Source organism: Castor canadensis, chromosome 15 (genome assembly GCF_047511655.1).
Source record: "Castor canadensis chromosome 15, mCasCan1.hap1v2, whole genome shotgun sequence".
NCBI classification, from domain to species: domain Eukaryota; kingdom Metazoa; phylum Chordata; class Mammalia; order Rodentia; family Castoridae; genus Castor; species Castor canadensis.
The window spans coordinates 73,651,077-73,669,981 of NC_133400.1; the positions used below are offsets into that span (position 1 = coordinate 73,651,077).

Sequence of the window (18,905 nt, forward strand, 5' to 3'; positions counted from 1 at the left end):
TTTACAGGGATAAAGATTATCTATGAAGAAAACCCTAAGAAATATACTAAAAATTAATGAGAATTAGTAACTGAATTTAACAATGTGGAATCATACTGGGTTAATACACAGGAATAAATTGTATTTCCAAGCAAGACAGGAAGAAAAATTCTTTTGACTCTAAGGTATAAAAATTATTCTTAGGAGAAAAGCAAAATAAAAACACTGGCCATAAAGGAAAACTTGAATAAAATGGACTTCATTAAAAGGAAAAGCTCTTGCTTCTCAAATAATGCTTTTAAGAAAATGAAAATGTAGCCAGGTGCCAGTGGGTCACTTCTGTAATCCTAGCTACTCAGGCGGCAGAGAGCAGGAGGATTGTGGTTTGAAACCAGCCTAGGCAAATAGCTTGCGAGACCCTATCTTGAAAATACCTAACAGAAAAAAAAGGGTTAGTGGAGTGGCTCAAGGTGTAGGCCCTGAGTTCAAACCCCAGTACTGCAAAAAAAGAAAGAAAGACAAATGAAAATGTAAACCATTCTCCTTTTTGAATTTAGTCATTGGAAATTATAAATTTTCCTCTACATGTGGAGAAAATATGTGCAGAACATGTGTCTGGCAAAAGATTCACTTGCTGATGCGTAAAGAAGTCTTGCCAATCTGTAACATGAAGATAATCAGGTAAAGGAGGAGAAGGGAGGGGCAGACAAGGCACAGAAGGTGGTATGTGGATGGATCGTAACCAAACACAGGTGCTCAGAATCATTAGTCATTAGGAAAATGAGTTAAAACCATGACAAAATACCTATAGTCTTTCATTAAAAAAAAAGAACTGACAAAATAGCCACCAAGTATGTGGAGCCACTGAAACTCCCACACATTACACAGAGGAGTGTAATGGCCTCATCACTGTGGAAAATGGTTTGGAGATTTCTTGTAAAGTTATACATGCCCTTATGAGTATTCACCCAAGAGCAATGAAAACATATCTTGAACCAAAACTTGGGCTGAAAATGCAGAATAGTTTTAGGTATAACAGTCCCAAAGTACACACCACTCAGATGTCAACAAAGGTGAACTGTGGTCTATTCATAAAATGTGACACATTTCAGTGATAAAAATGAGCCTACTAATGTCACAAATTGATGACTCTAAAAGTATCATGTGATCAGAAGTCAAACGTGGACTATGCCCTGAGTGATTCTGATGATATGATGCTCTAAACAAATTAATCAATAGTGCTAGAGGTCAGGGCAGTGGTGAGGTGGGAAGAGGTAACCATTGGCTGAGAGTCTGCAGCAGGGGATTTTCTGGGTGAAGGAAAGTTTCTACAACTTGATTTGGTTGTTTGTTACTGGTATGATGGATATATACATTTGTACATTTTAAGTGGGTGCAGTTTACTGGGTAAATTATGTTATATATCAATAATCTTCATTAAAAGTTTCCAAACACAGACTGATTTACAACTAGCAGAACTATTCTTGCACAAAAAGTGCAAAAACTAGTTGGACACAAAAGTAACTTAAAAGTATTTATTACACTTAAAGAAATACTAAGAAAATCCTCTCGGTCACATCTGTCTGTTTGCACAGGATCTGCTTTACTCTGCCACATGCTAAGGAAAAGGTAAGCAGGATGTCAAAAACAACATACTAAACACGGTCCCTAAATTTCAAACCCAGGCACATAATTCCAGATGCCCGATTATAGGTATAACTGTCTATTCAAGAGTAGTACATCTCACTTATTTCCCCTAGAAAGAGCCAAAATTAACATAATTGTGATAAAATGGAGAAAGGAGAAAAGAAATCCAGGCAGATGCTCAGCCTACATCCAGTCTTGGGATTCTTTTTGATGGTTACTGAATGAGGTCAGACCTGAGTTATGATCAAATCTAATCCTAAAGTTTAATGTCATACAGGTGTCAGCCTGGTAAAATAATGAGTCACAGAGTTAAGTAAGCGACTCTGAGCTTCTGCTGGGACATCTATGTAAGACAGGTGGAAATGTTTGGGAAGTTACCCAAAACAATTTCAAACTTGATTGAATTCCTTTTTGCAATTCTGCTAAAAATACCACCAAAGATTGTGCATTGTTGCCTGTTTAATCTTGTCTCTGAAAAAATCCTAAGAAATCTACCAAAAAGTTGTGAGAATTAATGACATATAATCACAAAGAGAATATTTCATAAGAGATACCTAATAATTGTTGAGCAATTACTGGATAATATTTATTTCAGGTTTTCCAAAAGTAAATAAAATCCAAGTCATGGGGAAAATTTCTTAGCTGTTTGTATGCTCCAGTTTCTTTCACAGGGCAATCAAATCAAAAGTTAGATTTTTATTTAAAAAGAACCAAAAAAACGTGGCATAAAAAGATGACTAAAGATGGATACTTTTATTGCCTGATCATAGCCAGTATAAGAACATTTCAAGACTGGTTTGTATTCACAGATAGAATTTTGAATTTTGTTTTTCTTTAATGTCTGTGGATATTGACCCCTTAGGACAGAGATGTGACACTTCCATTTTTAGACACATATTCTAACTTGTACTAATGGCCGCCTACAGCTGTGCTGCTTCCTTCCTTTCTTTTTCTTTTCTTTCTTTTTTTTATAACTCTTTGTTATAAAAACATCAGTAATGGAAAAAATTTCAAAGTAATGCAATTTAGAGATCAAAAACAAACATCCTTCTCCCTCCAGCACTTACACAATCTATTTTCTGCATTTGTATCTTGTCTTAAACATAAAACACTTATATAACACTTCAAAGTTTTAAGACCTACTCTGACATACTTTATTGCAGATGACCATCAAACGATGTTGCTAGATAGTATTATCCTGTTATATTTTACAAGTTGGCAAAACCAAGGTTCAGAGGGGTTAAATAGTCCCCAAAGTAAGAAAGCTTGACAGAGGCAATGCCAACTCTAAAAGCTAGAATTCCTGACTCAGTCTATTTCCTACTAAACACAGTCGGACCTCCATGTCTGTTTCTGCTGCATCTGAGGATTCAACCAAGTGTGGATCAAAAATATATGACAAATAAAAACTGGGTCTGTACCAAAGTTGTGTAGATGTTTTCTTGTCATTACTCCCTAAATAATGCAGTGTAATGAACAGCATTTCCATTGTATTAGATGTTGTAAGTCATCAAGAGTTTCTGTAAAATACAAGGGAGCGCGGCATACAGATTATATGCAGAGAGGTCATGTTACATATGGAAGAGGAGCATCCTCAGATTTGGGTAACAGTGGGGTTTGGGGTGGTCCCAGTAACAATCCCCTGAAGATACCAAAGGACTCCTGTGCAGCTGGGAATATTTAAGTAAGATGGTATTAAGAGGAGCCTTGTCTCTCACATTATCGAGAGGCTTACAGGATAGGGAATAGGGGAGGCATGCCATCCTGCTACAGCAGCTGGAGAACTGGATCCCAAATGTCAACCTGGCTAACATTTTAGTTGTACATTCCTTTAAAAGTTAAAAACAAAAATTTTTCAAAAAAAATCAAAAAGTTCCTAGCTCCTAGCATCTTAATAATTACTAGTTTGATATCAAATTACATTTTTAGGAATAAGAAATACTTTTAAAATAAAGATCATTACCTCCCTCCCCCAGTCTAAAAGAGGACCTGTCAGTAACAGAAGTCATGCCTTTTCAGAGAATGAACACATACAAAATGAACCTGAGCCTGAACTTTGTATGTTTCCATTCAGCTGTCCTGGATTTAAGCCACTTGTTTGGCTTGCAGTGGTTCAGAGCGTCAACCTCTGAGAGCTCACATAACTCCTCTCTCTGCTGCACCCCAGTGAGCAGGTGAAAAGTGAAAAGTGTTTACCAATCCCGCTGGTCCCTCAGTCCATCTCCTCATCTGAAAGGGCTCCTTGGCTACTATGGCTACTGTGCAATCATATTTCCTCTTACCAAGCACACTTAACATGGAGCCTTTGTCTTTCAGAAAGGGCTTTCTCTGAAAAGCAACTCACCGGTAGGGTCAGAGGTATGTGCACACAGGTGACAATCCTTTTGGATGAGTAGGAGACATCAGACTTTCAAAGGAATGCATTTTTAGAACAAAAAAAGCATGTCCTGATCAAGATGTGAAGATATCCATTTTATCAGCCACAAAGTGAGAAATAAGAGGGGTACATGACTGCTAGAAGTCAAGGAGGGAAGGTCACTACAATGTCAGCTATTATTATTATTATTATTATTATTATCTGTAAAGAAAAGGCAGATGGTGAACAGAAGTCAGCATCAGGAGAGAGCAATTTATTTTCCAATAGCTGGAGACTCACAGCCACCCTGCACCTGCACTGAAGGTTTCTTTCTCCTACACTGTCACCCCCGGGGTACAATCGTAAAAACATGCGAGCACATTTCAAAGAGCAAACAACATTTTCCATTTGTGGAATGACTCTTGGAAATATCCATTTCATCTGGGCACCTTTGCTTCCACAAATAACCCACTGAGCATGGTTGCACCAATTCTTCTATGCCAGTGACTGAAAAGACAGCTCCATTTAGAACTGATTCTGCTAATGAATGACTTATATAAGCACACAGCTTCACATGGGAATACAGCAGGTATTTGAAAAGAAAAGAAGGGGTAAAATGTCTGATTTCCATCCTTTTTCCATTGCTCCCTCATTAATTATACTTAGTTGCTAGCTGATGGTCATGTATCCCTGCTTCAACTGTATATGACTCTGTCCTTTTCAGCTCCACAAATATTTATCAAGTACTTCCCAAGAGCTACATGCAGATACAAAGATGAATGAGACTCTTTCCTGGATTTTCAGAGGTCAAGTCTGTAAAGGAACTGTGGAGAGGAGCCTATGTCACTCCAATTTGCTTCCTTCTGAGACTCTCCCTGGGGAGGTCACTCACCTTCAAATCTACTCCCCTACATCAGTATCCTCATCTAGAGATTTCAGTTTAGGTGCTTTAATGGGGAGGTAATGGTCAAGGGATCAAAGCTTCAGTTATATAAATGAGTAAGTTCTAGAGATCAAATGAACAGCATGGTACCTAGAGCTAATAGTACCGAACTACACACTCACTCAAAATTTGCTTTTGAGAGTGTATTATAAGTGTTCTCATCATGTATACACATACACACACATGTGCTTTACCATGGCAATCATTTCTCTTTCTCTGTCTCTCTCTACATATCTCTGTATCTTTATGCATATTATGTTTTTATATATATCAAAACATCACCTCATATACCTTAAAATATATAAGTCTTACAAAAATAAAAAACATATCATGAATTATAAAACTCAAAGAATGTCTGCAGGAAATAGAAATGCCTCACTCCAGACACAGCAATTTAAGCTGCCAGGAGAGAACAGTGCAGTGAGATCAGACAGATAGGAGAGGAAGAGAGGTGACAGGGACAATTCTGCTTTAAGTTAAACTTCCAGGCACTGAGTTGAGGAGTGAGCGCTGGAGCTAATGGTGACTGCAGAGACCAAGATGGTGAGTGTCCTGGGGGACCATCAGGCAGCTCTGTCCCCGAGAACAGGATGCTGTATCTCCAGTTGTTGAGGTTGTTGGTGGTGAAGGGCAAAGCTGCTGGTCCAGCTCCTCTAATTCTACCACGTGTCAGAGCCGGTGAGGAGATAATTAGAGAGGCAGCTGGAAAAGCAAGAGCCTATGTATTATAGTGACTGAATCTGATTTTTCCCTGGATAATGGTCTGGCTATTGGTGAAATTCAGGCCGCCCCACCTTCTAAAACAATTTTGCTCTTGAGACTATTGAATTGACATGGTATTGCAGTCTAAATTGGTTTAAAACATAAAGAGAATGTGAACTAAAGCTATGACTTGCCTGCTTGCTGCTCCAAGAAGGACAAGTTGCAGTCACAAGACTGACAGTAAATTTCTTGTGCCTGTTATTGGCATGTTTCCATGGTCAGACAGCTCTGGACATCATAGCATTCACCTTCAGGCTTCAGAGTAATCTAGAATATATACAAGACTATACTGCTCACATCATATGTTATTAGGGAAATGCAAATAAAACAACAAGGAGATACCACAATACACCTATTAGAAAAGCCAAAACCCAGAACCATCCCAACACCAAATGTGGTGAGGATTTAGTGGAATTGGAACACTCATTAGTTACTGGTGAGAATGCAAAATGGAGCAGCCACTTTGGAAGACAGTTTGACATGCTCTTACTTTATGATCCACACTCCTTAGAATTTGCTCAAAAGAGCTAAAAACTTATGGCCATGAAAACACCTGCCCATGGATGTTTACAGAAACTCCATACTAGCCAAAACTTGTGATAGATTCACACAATGGAATATTATTCAGCATTAACAAGAAATGAACTATCAAGTCATGAAAAGACATGGAGAAAACTTTAATGCATATTATTTAGAAGGCAGTCATAAAAAGGCTCTATGCTGTATGACCCCAAGTATGTGTCATTCTAGAACAGGAAGAACTATGGAGACAGAAAAAGCTCAGTGGTTGCCAGGGGATGGTGGGGAGGAAAAGATGAACAGGTAGAGTACAGAGGACGTTCATGGCATTGAAATTACTCTGTGCAAAACTACATGTCATTATACATTTGTGAACACTCCTAGACTGTATGATACTAAGAGCAAACCCTAAGGTGAACTATGGACGCTGGGTGATAACGATGTATCAACATAGGTTCAATGGCTGTCACAAAAATACCACTTTGGAGGGGGATGTCGACATTGAGAGACAAGATACATTGGGGGTGAGGGGGGAGGGAGGGAATGTGTGAGAAATCTCTTCCCTGGCTGCTCAATTTTGTTGTGAGCCTAAAACTGCTCTGAAAAGCAAAGTCAATAAAAATGTTGATGGGTGATTTTGTTTTGTGCATAGGAACCAACACCCAGGTGCACCCCACTTTTATCTGCATGATTTAAATTTTCAGTGGGGGGTGGTACTGGAGTTGGAATTCAGGGCCTTCACTTGTTAGGCAAGTGCTCTACCACTTTAGTCACACACTCCAGCCCTTTTTGCTTTTAGTTTTTTTTTTTTCCAGGTAGGTCTCACATTTTTACCAGGGGCAGCCCTGGACCATGATCCTCACAGCTCCACCTCTCACACAGCTGGGATTCTGTGTGCCTCACCATGCCCAGATTGTGTTTTGAACTAGGATCACACTAACTTTTTGGCCTGGGCTAACCTCAAACTACCATCCTCCATCTCTGCCTCCTGTGCAGCTAGGATTATAGGAATGGGCCACCATGCCTAGTGACTTACAATTCAGTTGTTTGTTTTTTTTTTTTTTTTTTGAGGTATGGTGTTTGAACTCTGGGCCTTCATTTGCTAGGCAGGCACTTTACCACTTGAGCCATGCCCCTAGCCCACAATTTGAATTTTGAAAGCAAGAAATCTGAGTGATTATCTAGTTTCATACTCTTCCTTTAGGTTATATATCTAAGATCAAGAGTGAATAAGGATGTTTACTGCATCTAGAAGTCAATTCATTAGCCAGCATATTATTACAACTTTACTTCAAGGGAATGCAATTTCCGTAAGGGAGAATACAGTCATGCATCACTTAACAGCCAAGATACATTGTAAGAAATTTGTCATTAGGTGATTTGTCCTTGGGCAAAGATCATGGAGTGAACTTACACAAACCTGGATGTCTAGGTCAGTCGCCCAATGTGGCCTCTTGGTGCAAGTAAACAGGACATGTGAGCTGCTGTCAGTGTAAGAGGGCATGGTCTCCTACCGTGAACTTTGTTGTAGAAACATAAAGTCTAAGACAATGAAAGTATAGTATTATGCACATACACTTCTGTGGGTTCTATACTGTACATGACTGCGAGCACAGGTAGGTTAGGAGGGTTACAACACCAGCAGGCAACATTTCATTTCCATAATAATATGAACTGAGACAGAAGGGTCCCTAGAAACCTCCATTACCACCTCCCTGTGGCCTTAAAGGGTGGAAAGAAGGTAAAGCAGGACAACCCAGAAAACGGATGATGTGAGGATTAGGATATGACCAATCAGAACATTGCAGGCACAGCCAACCAAAATGCTGTGTTTTGCATGACTAATTAGCACAGAGATTGAGCAATGCCCTGGAGAAAATGGACAAAATCCTCAGACCATGTCACTTCTCTGGGAACACCCTCAGAACACTCGCTTCCTGCAGGGGTGTTTATTCTTTCCCTTAACAAATGTTCCTACCTCTAGGCTCACCCTTCATTGTCCTCAAAGTTCATTCTTGGGCTTCTTGAACACCAAACCTCCCTCTGGCTAAACACCTGAGCCAGCAAGGTTGATGTCAGACCTACACAAATCTCCCGCTGCTTCATATTGAATGTCTTCTATGAGGTCCTTGCTGACTGAACCATTGTCAGGTAGTGTGTGGCTGGCTGTATTATTTGACTGACTCTTGAAACAATCATAACTCAAGGAATGTATCTACACTTGCATTTGATCCTTTGAGTTTTTTAAATGGGGCACAAGCTGAAGTGACTATTTCTGTAACGCAAAGCATTGTAGGTAAGAGAGGGAGATGACTTATCTCCCTAGTGAAATCTGTCCTAAAAATGTAAACATCCCACCACAAAGACAGTCACTCTGTCTTTCCTTATCTCTGACCAAGGTCTTATGAATTGTTTTCCAATTAATTAATGATAGCTTTAGCTACATTTCCATCTTCAATACTTTTTCACAAAGAATTGGGCAAATATTTTCAATCTCTATGATGAGATTTATAAAAGCAGGATTTATAAATGTGCATAAACCCCAGGAAAGTGCAGACACCCCAATACCTAATGCTTAGCACAGAAATATTGCAGGAGTAACTCCCAAGGATGGGTCATTTTCTGCCTTTAGTGGTGAGCATAGATTTAAACTCAGGTTTTGTTTCTTTTTAATTACTATAACTATTGGTTTCCCATTTGCAAGTCAATCAATCAGCCAACTGAGACACATACCCATAAAATGGGCCCAAATTGTTACCAGATGCTACCCTAAACAACACAAAACAGAATTCAAATGTGATGAAGTTCTGAGCCATGCTTCTTACCCACCACTCAGTGAACTTGGAAGGTGAACTTTAGCCATTAGCCATTGTGTCCTAGTTCCCCTTCAACTTTTTCCCTTCCATTATCTATAGGATTTGCTTTAAAAAGTGTGTAAGTAATCCTACTTTAGGTGCTAGTCTTGCTTTCATGTAACTACCATTGTCTGACATTGATCATTAGTGTGAGTCATACTTTGCTCCTCGGGCATCAGTGGCTCATGTTGGGACATTACCATCTTCGACTGTACAGTGAGGTATACATGAGCACACAAATACTCTATGGCGTATGCATTATCTTACAGAAACAAAGGGAAAACAGAACAAGCAAAGTTCTGGTATTTCTTGTGAGTATAGACTGCTCAACAGTAGATGTCTAACATCACCTGAACACACATTAGAACTATGATGTCTATGAAGAAAGAATAAAATTGAAGAATCCATCCGCATACTAAAACTATGTCACTGACGATTATAGGTGAAATGTCATTAAGGATTTAATTTTTTTCTCTGTAGAAATCCCTTGCAACATAGAAGTTTAATTTTCAATTTCCTCACCTATTTTCAGGAACACATGATGTGTGAAGATAGAGGACGGTGTGTAGTTTTGCTTTCCTATAATTCCAACAGGAAGGGGATGGTGAGATATGCTCTGTGCAGATACTAACTTTCCAAAGACCTGTGTCTAAGCAAAGTGTCAAGGTAGAAGTTCAAGTAGAACCAGCTGCAGCCAGGTAGATAATTGAACCCAGAGCTCCAGGTTAATCTCATTTAAAGGGAAGAGAATTTGGATCGATAGGTCTTGGCTGCAGAACCTCAGGAATAAATGTGAATGCTTTTTAACTTCATCTCCAACACATGTCAGTTGTACAGACTGTAAAAGACAAAAGACTGAGGTCACAGACTTGTGTAACTGATAAATAGATGCAAACACGGAGTCATCTTACACTGACCAGGACCTCAGCAGACCTAAAAAATCATGATACTTTTTAAATGTGCTTTTAATGCTTTCAAATTTATACAAAACTTCAACTCTGATGGTGCTACTTAAAGGAAAATTCCCTTAGACCAATTAAATGTGGTAGAGCTCATCTAAACACAGAAGAAGAACATGAAGCAAAACAAACCAGGATTTGTGAATTGAACAGCTTCCAGAAACATTGGATCCTGAGACCTTCAGCCAAAAGTGCTATCAGATAGAATTTATAGAAATATGTAAGGGAGGTATAAAGAACAATTTAATTGTCTATGGCCTCGTCAATCAACCAGTTGATTAACAATAGCTTATTTAGTTGGCCACAGGGCCTCCTGCAACCAGCCAAGCTCAGTTACCATGATTAAACTGTGCATTGACTTTGTCTGTAGGGCCCCCTGTAGGTGTGTGGTCTATATTCATGTTTTATTTAATGAAGCCAAAAGTTAAAATAAGACAGTCAGAGAAGCCAGAGTGAAAGGTCATTGGATCAGGTCATGAGTAGCTAATTCCCCATTCACAGATAGCAATTCTGAAATGTAACAGACAAAATTTTATGAAAGTCAAGCATTTCAATAGCTCTAGCATCAGTTTCATATAATGCAATTTTATCAATTAGGTTTTTGAAAAGTTTCTTAACTGCCGCGAATCCCTTTTCAGCAATTTAGCAAAATTAAAGTGATTTACAAAATAGGCAGAGACGTGCATTCCGTACCTTGTCATTTCCCCAAACCACTGGGATTGCAAAGATGCATGAATATTTTAAAAGTGCTCAGGATGGTTTAATTCTGTCGTTGGCAATTTATTACTTTACAAGAGACCAATTACTGAGCTGTACTCTAGCAATCACTAATTGTTTTTAGATTATATACTAATATATTCATTTCATAATTGTAAGTGAAAGAATGCATACTAATGTTCAAAGCTATGGTCCTTTTTGCATAATTTAACTAATTTTAATGGGTGAGAACTTAATTAAGTAAATGCAAAGTGAAATCAGTTTCAGTAATGAATATGCTTACCTTTCATCAAAACAGACAATCGGTGGGTGCTGGTGGCTCATGCCTGTAATCCTAACTACTTGGGAGATGAATAGGATTATGGTTCAAGGCCAGCCCAGGCAAATAGTTCATGAGACCTTCCTCTCTGCCTCCAAAAAAGAACCAGAACAAAATGGACTGGAGGTGTGGCTCAAGTGGTAGAGTGCCTGCTTTGCAATATGAAGCCCTGAGATCAAACCCCAGGACCACCCGAAAATAAAAGCCAAAAATCAGATAATGATTTCATGTCATGATGAACTCCCACAAGCATGGCTTCAGGAACTTTTGATCCTGTGCAGACCTCCGATCCATCACCCCTTCCCTTCTGTCTGTGCTCACTCCTCTCATGCCCTCTCCCACCCCCAACCTGGGAGGTTCATTGTAATCACACCGCATATCGCTTCACCTCTGTCGCCTGCTCCTCCATTCCATTCACCTGGCAGAAAACCACTCTCGTCAGTTCTGACTCTCCACGTCCTCTGCCCAGGTAAGCATCTGTGGCCAGAACACAGACATACACAGCTGCTGGTTGCACACCAAAGCCGTGACCTTGAGCCACTCACCAGCTCTACATTTCCCAGGCCAAGGCCATTTGTCACTCATTTTCCTTACAGGCATGTATGAGTCAGCTTCACATTACTACTGCAAAATGCCAGAGGGATTAACTCATAAAAGTTTCGTTTTAGTCCACGATACTGGAAGTTCCTGTCACTTTAGGTCTCTGGGGACAATGGAGGATGGTAATGGGAACGCAGGTCAGAGAAACTGCTCACATCTGAGCCAGGAAGAGGAGAGAAACTCACAGATTGGGGTCCCCCAATCCCCTTCTATGGCATACCTCCCCATATGACCTAAGAACCTCCTGCTAGGCTCCACCTCTCACAGATTCCAACATCTCCCTATCGTACCACGCTGGGGACCATACCAGTAACATAAGGAACTTTGGGGAACACTGAACATCCAAACTATAGCAATGCATTTCAAACTTCATTCTCTCCTCAAGTCTTTAATGCCTCCTTCCCATCCCAAACCCCAGTGGTGGTACTGGGGTTTGAACCCAAGGCCTTGCATGCTAGGCAGGCACTCTACCACTTGAGCCACACCTCCAGCCCTTTTTGCTTTCATTGCTTTTTGTTTATGTCTGAGCCAGCCCAAACTATCATCCTCCTATTTACACTCCTCAGGTAGCTGGGATGACAGGCTTTCACCACTAAGCTCAGCTTTTTATTGGTTGAAAATTTTTTTTGGCCTAGGCTGGCCTCAATCCATGATCTCCCCAATCTCTGCCTCCCATGTAGCTAGGATTACAGGTGTGAGCCGTCTAACTCAGACCCAAAGTCTCAAATGAAGATTCTGTCTTTGTCAACTTATTTGCCTGAGAAAACAGAAGCAATCATAAGACAATGTTTCCCAGCATGTACGTAAGCATTCACCTGCCTGCATATGACCACAGACACAAACCTTCCCTCGTGTGACCACACAACAACTGACCATCTCCCGCTCCAGGGAGCCCACCTCTGCCTATGTACCCTTCTTCCTGAGTCAATTCAATTGTCCCATCAGTTCCTCCTTCTCCTTGTAAGTCATCATTTTCTTCCTGCTTTGGAGCCTTTCCAAGGGCACACAAGTGCCCCACTCTGTTTCCTATCTTGATAAAAACATCTCATCCAACCTCCCACTCCAGCCATCCTCCCTTCTCTGGTTCCTTTTATACAGAAGCTCATCAACAGAGTTGCAAGGACCAGCTCTGATGTCTTTCCTTCCATTCCCTCTTGAACCCACTCCAGCCGAGCCACCACCCTGCTCAACCACTGATACAGCTTTTTTTGAGGGGTGAGGGAGGTAACTGGGGTTTTGAACACAGGACCCTGTACTTACTAGGCAAGCACTCTACTGCTTGAGCCATACCTCCAGTCCTTTTTTACCTTAGGCTATTTTTCATATTGAGTCTTGCACTTTTGCCCAGGGCTGGCCTAGGACCATGATCCTCTTACCTACCCCTCTCAAATAACTGGGACCACAGCCATGTAACACCATGTTCAGCTTATTCTTTGAGATAGGGTCTCACTAACTTTTTGTCTGGGCTGATCTCAAACTGCAATCCTCCTCTATCCTCCTCTCAAGGATTATAGGTTTGAGACACTGCACTGGGTTACAGATACAGCTTTTGTAAAAGTCCCCGGAGGCCTTGCATGGCTAAATCCTCTGGTCAGTTCCCAGGCTTCATTGACTGGACATGTCTGTGACACTTGATTTGTTAATCATCGCATCATCCCCAGCAAGCTGCCCTTGGTTACAGGAGTCCGTCTTCTCCTTATTTACCCCCGTCTGCCTCACAGTAGCTCTTTCCTTTGTCCCTGAACTCCAGACTTAAGATGCAGTTGCCCAACAAATATTTCAGACTTCCCAGCTCTGAAACAGAGTTCCTCATTCTACCCTTTCCTAATTCACAGTCTTCTCTGTGCCAGGAAATGACAACTCCATCCTTCAGTTGTTTGAGCCAAAGGTGAGGATACCTCCAAAGAACTTTTCACTTATACTCCAGCCCCAATCTGGAGGAAAATCCTGTCATTTCTACTTCTGATATAGTCTGAGAACCTGTCAGTGCTCAACACCTCCGTTACCAGCAAAACCCCTTCACTTTTCCCCAAACAGATGTACCACTTGCTCCTTAGTTTCATCAATCCATTGCCTAAGTACTATCTGCTTGGTGAGGCTTCCTTTGATTCTTTATTTATAATAGTACTTGATTGAAGCACGGCTGGTCCCCAGTCCTGGCTTTATTTTACTATTGCATGTATCACCATTTGACTCTGACTCGCCACCTCTTTCACTTGTGTGTGTGTGTGTGCATGTGTAGGGCTGAGGATCGAACCCAGGACTTTGCATGCTAGTTAAGCACTCTACCAATGAGCGACATTCCCAGTCTACTTACTTGCTTTTCAATTTTCCTCTCCCTTAGAAGGGAGGCTCAGGAGGGCCTTACATCTGAAATAGAGCCTATACATAAACAGAGATGCTCACTAAATATGTATTGAGTGAATGATTGACTTTTATATCTGAACCAACAAATCCCTTTGTAAATAAAATAATGTAAATGAATCAGGAGAAATGAAGTCTGACCTTTTCATTTTTGGCAGTACTGAGGCTTGACCTCAGGGCCTCACGCTTGCTAGGCATACCCTCTATGCTTGAGCCACTTCTGACCCCCAGTCTGATCATTTTAAGAAGAAAGAAGAGTTAGTGAAAACTGCAGTTGGACACCACTGGTGTGAATTATCTACCACTTGCAAGAACAGCTTAAATAACATCTCGTTGCAAAAGTTGCCTCCCGCCCCCCCAAAAGTGCAGTCATTTCAGCAGACATCATTTTTTCTTGCCATGAGGTGACTCAATGTCTTATGCTAAGCTGGTCTTTTTGTGTTAGAGCCTTCCTGCTGGGGACAGAAGCAGAGGGCATTTGTGTCACTTTGTTGTGACAATGTGTCTCGGTGTTACCTGGTAACTTCTCTGCACTGGCTGTTGGTGCAGCTGAACTGTGTGCCCCAGGCAATGTGTCTCCTGTGGTGCCACTGCAAGAGTGTGATGAGGAACAGCAGAAAACCAATGCTTTGAGGTGGTTACAAATCAAGATTTTCCCTATGTCCATAAACCCCTCCATCATGAGCACTGGCATCGCCAGATGAATCTTTTTTATACCTGTGTTTTTTCAGCACCAAACAAAACAAATACGTGCCAACTAAGATGATAGGTTGTAAAAGCTTGTTTTATATTCAAGTATCAATTTATCTCACGCTAACGCCTGTGAGAGTGAACGTTTATTCAGAAGCTATCAGAGTGAATTAGTGTCTTGATTTTTAAAGACACAATTGTTCATATCTGACACAGCAAAAAGACTGATGGTTTACTGAAACCTATACATATTGTCGGAGGGAAACTGTAATTACTTAAAGCAAAAATAAATTCACTTCTCAAAATGCCGCGGCAGACACACTGTTAATACCAACGTGTTGGAGTTGTTTGTCTCACTCAGCCCATATTCAATATTTCTTGCTGGGGAAAGAGTTTTGTTCATGGATGGAAGATGTTAAACTGAGGCTCCAAGGGAACACACCTAGGAAAAATAATAAATAGATGTTCTCATGTCCAGGCATATAAAGAATAATTTTTCCCCTCGTGTGAAATTAAAATGCAGTCATATGGTCGGGGTTTTGAGGCCCTTGGCTCTGAGCCCTGCTGTGACAAAGCTAGTGGGCACTCTGCCTTACAGGTGAACACGTGGTCATGGTCTTAGAAACTTCAGTATCACTTAAAGTCAGCCAAAGAAAAAGCAGTTAGAGGTACATGAACTAAAACTATAAAGCCTAACTGCTAAAGGGGACCCGAGAGACCATCCTGTCACACTCCCTCATTCAGTTTTTAAAACAGTGAACTCTTAAAGGTTAAAAAGAAGTTGACAGGCTCAAATCCCCTAGCAGCAGAGTTCTTCCTACTGGGTAGATGGCTTCTCACCCCAAACCTAACCCGTCATAACTCATCTTTTGCTGTAGCCATCAAATGTAATTGTAGAATTTCATGGTAGTCTCAGTCGTGAGCATATATTGCCTTAAACCTAACTTTTTCTATCGGAAGAAGGATAAAACTGTCATAGTCAGGGGAGAAAAGAGCATGGAATTGTGGATTCCGATTTAGCTTTTGCAAGACGGCTTTCCAAAGAGCAGAGCGTCTGAGAAAGGAGGGCATGCCATGTGGGGTGCTATACCAGAATTAACACCTGATACCTGCATGGCCGTGTTTGGGGAAGAGTTCAATACAGCAATACTGACCCCAAAGTGTAACCATAAAGCTTTCTTTATATCCACGACTGTGTCTTATGAAACTGGAGGTGTGGCTGGGCTGGTGCCTTGCCTAATCCCAGTACTTGAGAAGCTGAAGCAGGAGGATCAGGAGTTTGAAAAAAAAGCAAAACAATAGCAAAAATGCTTAAGTTGAATCAGTAATTCCAATGGAAACCAATCACTCTTTTTCTTAAGTAATGTGAAACTCAACCAGCCAACCCTGGGAAGTGTTGCATTCCGCACCTAGAAAGTGATGGTTCCTTTACAATAGTCTACCCAAGCAATGTTAGTTATGTCTTCCGTTGGCTACCTTACTCCTATCACATCCCTGCCTCTCGCTCCCTTGGTTCTATGAACAGTGATCTTAGAACATTACCCTCCTGTCTGATAATTTGTAATAGTCACCAGTGGAAAGCCAAAGATAAAATCCAAATGCCTTAGTGAAGACAAATAGTTCTTCATTCTAGTTTTACATTAGAATCAACAGGAGAGCTTTCAAAACATGATATTTGGACCCCACCTCCAGATTTAGTTTATCTGATGAGCCCCAGCATCTTGTAGCTTAAAACTATCTTATATAGATTAATTATATAGATAATTACAGCATCATTCCAGATTAAGGAGACATGAGTAAAGATAATCAGAATCATGGAGGGTGTGAGTGGGTCACAAGGTCATAGAATTTCAGAGGTGGAAGATAAATTACAGAGCTTCAGGCTATCCTGTTCCAGAGGAATGAGGAGACTGAAGTCCAAAGCAAGCTAGTGCAGAGTCAGGGTTCTCATCATTTGACCTTGTGAACTAACTTAATCATGAAGGGGTATCCTCTGCCATCTGAGAGAGAGAGAGACACACACACAGAGAGAGACAGAGGGAGACAGAGACAGAAGCAGAACAGTAGAAGCGAGGCACTTGAGATGTCACAGCTAACCATGACTGGTGACCGTCACATTGAAAACCAGATGTGCCTGGTTAACATCAAACAGAATCAAGCTGGATGAACTACAGAAATGATCTCATAAAACACTGCATGCTTTCTTACTGTGTGAGCAAAGTGCATATTACATAGCTTTTGCCTTGTCAAAGACAGTGCTTGGCATGGGCCAGGTGCCCAATTAGTGACAGATTCTTTGTCACTCCACCTCTACCACTATGCAAAATGTAATAGAATTGAATGGTGGACGTGCTGGTCATATAACTTGTGTGTCTTCTGCAGTCCTGCACAGTGCTCACATTTCCTCGCCTTACAGTGGAAGATTGAAATTTTGTCGTCTGCACTTACCTACAGTGAAGAGTAGTTTCTTTAGTTCAATTGAGCTGAGAGAAAGAGAAGGGGAGAGGGAGAGCAGAAGAGAGAAGGGAGGGAGAGAGATTAAGGGAGGATATGAGTGGTCAGAGATCAAGCTGATGATAACAATGGGGCTTTCATTATTTTCTCTTCAACCAAACTTGCAGAGGACAAGATCAATAACAGAAGAGACAATAGGGTCTTGTACTGGGCCTGAGCATTCAAATATTGCTTACATCCATTTGTTACATTTTTCCTATTTTAAAGTAGAGAGTATAATGTCTAACTGATGAATAAGGTAGGATGTAACAAGTTCAATGATAGGAAGTAATGCTTTGCCTATCATCTTTGGAGAAATGATAGCATACAAACTCCTATCTAGGTAACTATATCCCTTTAAGAGTTGTCTTTCCAAAATATCTTTTTAAATTGAATTATTAATAATTCATGCTAGGTGTGGGAGCACCTATAATCCCAGCACTTAAGGAAGCTGAGGCAAGAGGATCTCAAATTCCAGCCCAGCAAGGCCCTTTCTCAAAAAAAACACCAGCACCACCACCACCACCACCACCACCACCACAAAAAACCCATTACTCATGACCCAGACTGTTCAGTACGTACTACACACAATTTGATTTTGTTTTGAGAAGATGTTAAAAGGACGAGTAGTACTTATTTTATTTAAGAGCTGTGATACTTTGAAAGGATAGTGAGGTAGGGACAGCCATTTGTCCCTACAGCCAATGGCTCCAGGTAATTGACCCCATGAAATGTTGTTCTCTTACTTCCAGTACCACAATGTCCTGTTCTAGTTTGGGTCTTGTTTTTTTTAGCATACATTCCAGCCACTGGGAGGCTCTGCGTTTCTGAGTGAAATGCACGGGCTTCGTAATAGACTTGTTTCTGTCACTTAAGGGCACCTTCAGGCCATTTACTCGCCTATTCTGAATTATTTCATTCCAAAAATACTGGAAACTTGACCTCTAAGTGGTGAGTTGCTACCTACTGTTTTATGCTTTTTTGTGGTAAATACTCAATGTCAATTAATGACAAAAGCCAGGAAGAGAATGGAAATAATAAATCCATTTATATTTTTATTCTAAAAATTAAATGCCTATAAATGTACAAAAATCTTCCACTGAGGACTAGCATTAGAAATTAAACCCTAGTTGACTTGCTTTTCTGAAATATTTTCCTTCCTTCCTTCCTTCCTCCCTCCCTCCCTCCCTTCCTTTCTTCCTTCCTGCCTCTCTCCTTCCCTCCCTTTCATTTTTGTTTTTTTTTTAAATAAGGTTCTTAATGTGTAGCCCAGGCTGGCCTTGAACTTGAGATCCTTCTGCCTCAGTCTCCCAAGTGCTGGTATTACAGGTGTGCATCTTGCCGGGCTTTGAAATGTTCTACCTTCACAAACCTCACACTGTAAACTTTGCAGGCCAGCTCAATGAGCATGCAAAAGTGCTTAGGCTACTGATGAAGGCAAAGCAGCTTTGAAGGTAGAAAAACACAGGAAAACACAATTAATTAAGGTGTTACTTGCTTCCCTTAATGTGAACACCAGCCAGTAGAGATATTTTTGCTGTGGTAAATTTGCAGTTTTGGCAAGACCAGTGCAAGACAGCCTTGGGGAGGGGGAGAGAGGGGGAGAGAGGGGGAGATTGTCCTGAAGATGCAAACAGCACAGTCAGCCCCTGCAGCTTCCTTTGCTTTCCAGAAGCTAAAAGCAAACTTTGTCTCCTAAAAG

The 18,905-nt window shown here is 40.8% G+C and overlaps 1 long non-coding RNA gene across 1 annotated transcript; it reads right to left on the bottom strand.

Annotated features, from left to right (window-relative positions):
• Positions 1–628: 628 nt before the first annotated feature.
• LOC141417507 (uncharacterized) lies at positions 629–17,703 on the bottom strand. The gene is made up of 3 exons (XR_012442138.1): positions 11,021–17,703; positions 9,584–9,899; positions 629–5,954 (listed from the first exon to the last, which is right to left on the bottom strand). It is a non-coding gene; the product is annotated as an uncharacterized lncRNA (long non-coding RNA).
• Between the last annotated feature and the right edge of the window lie 1,202 nt (positions 17,704–18,905).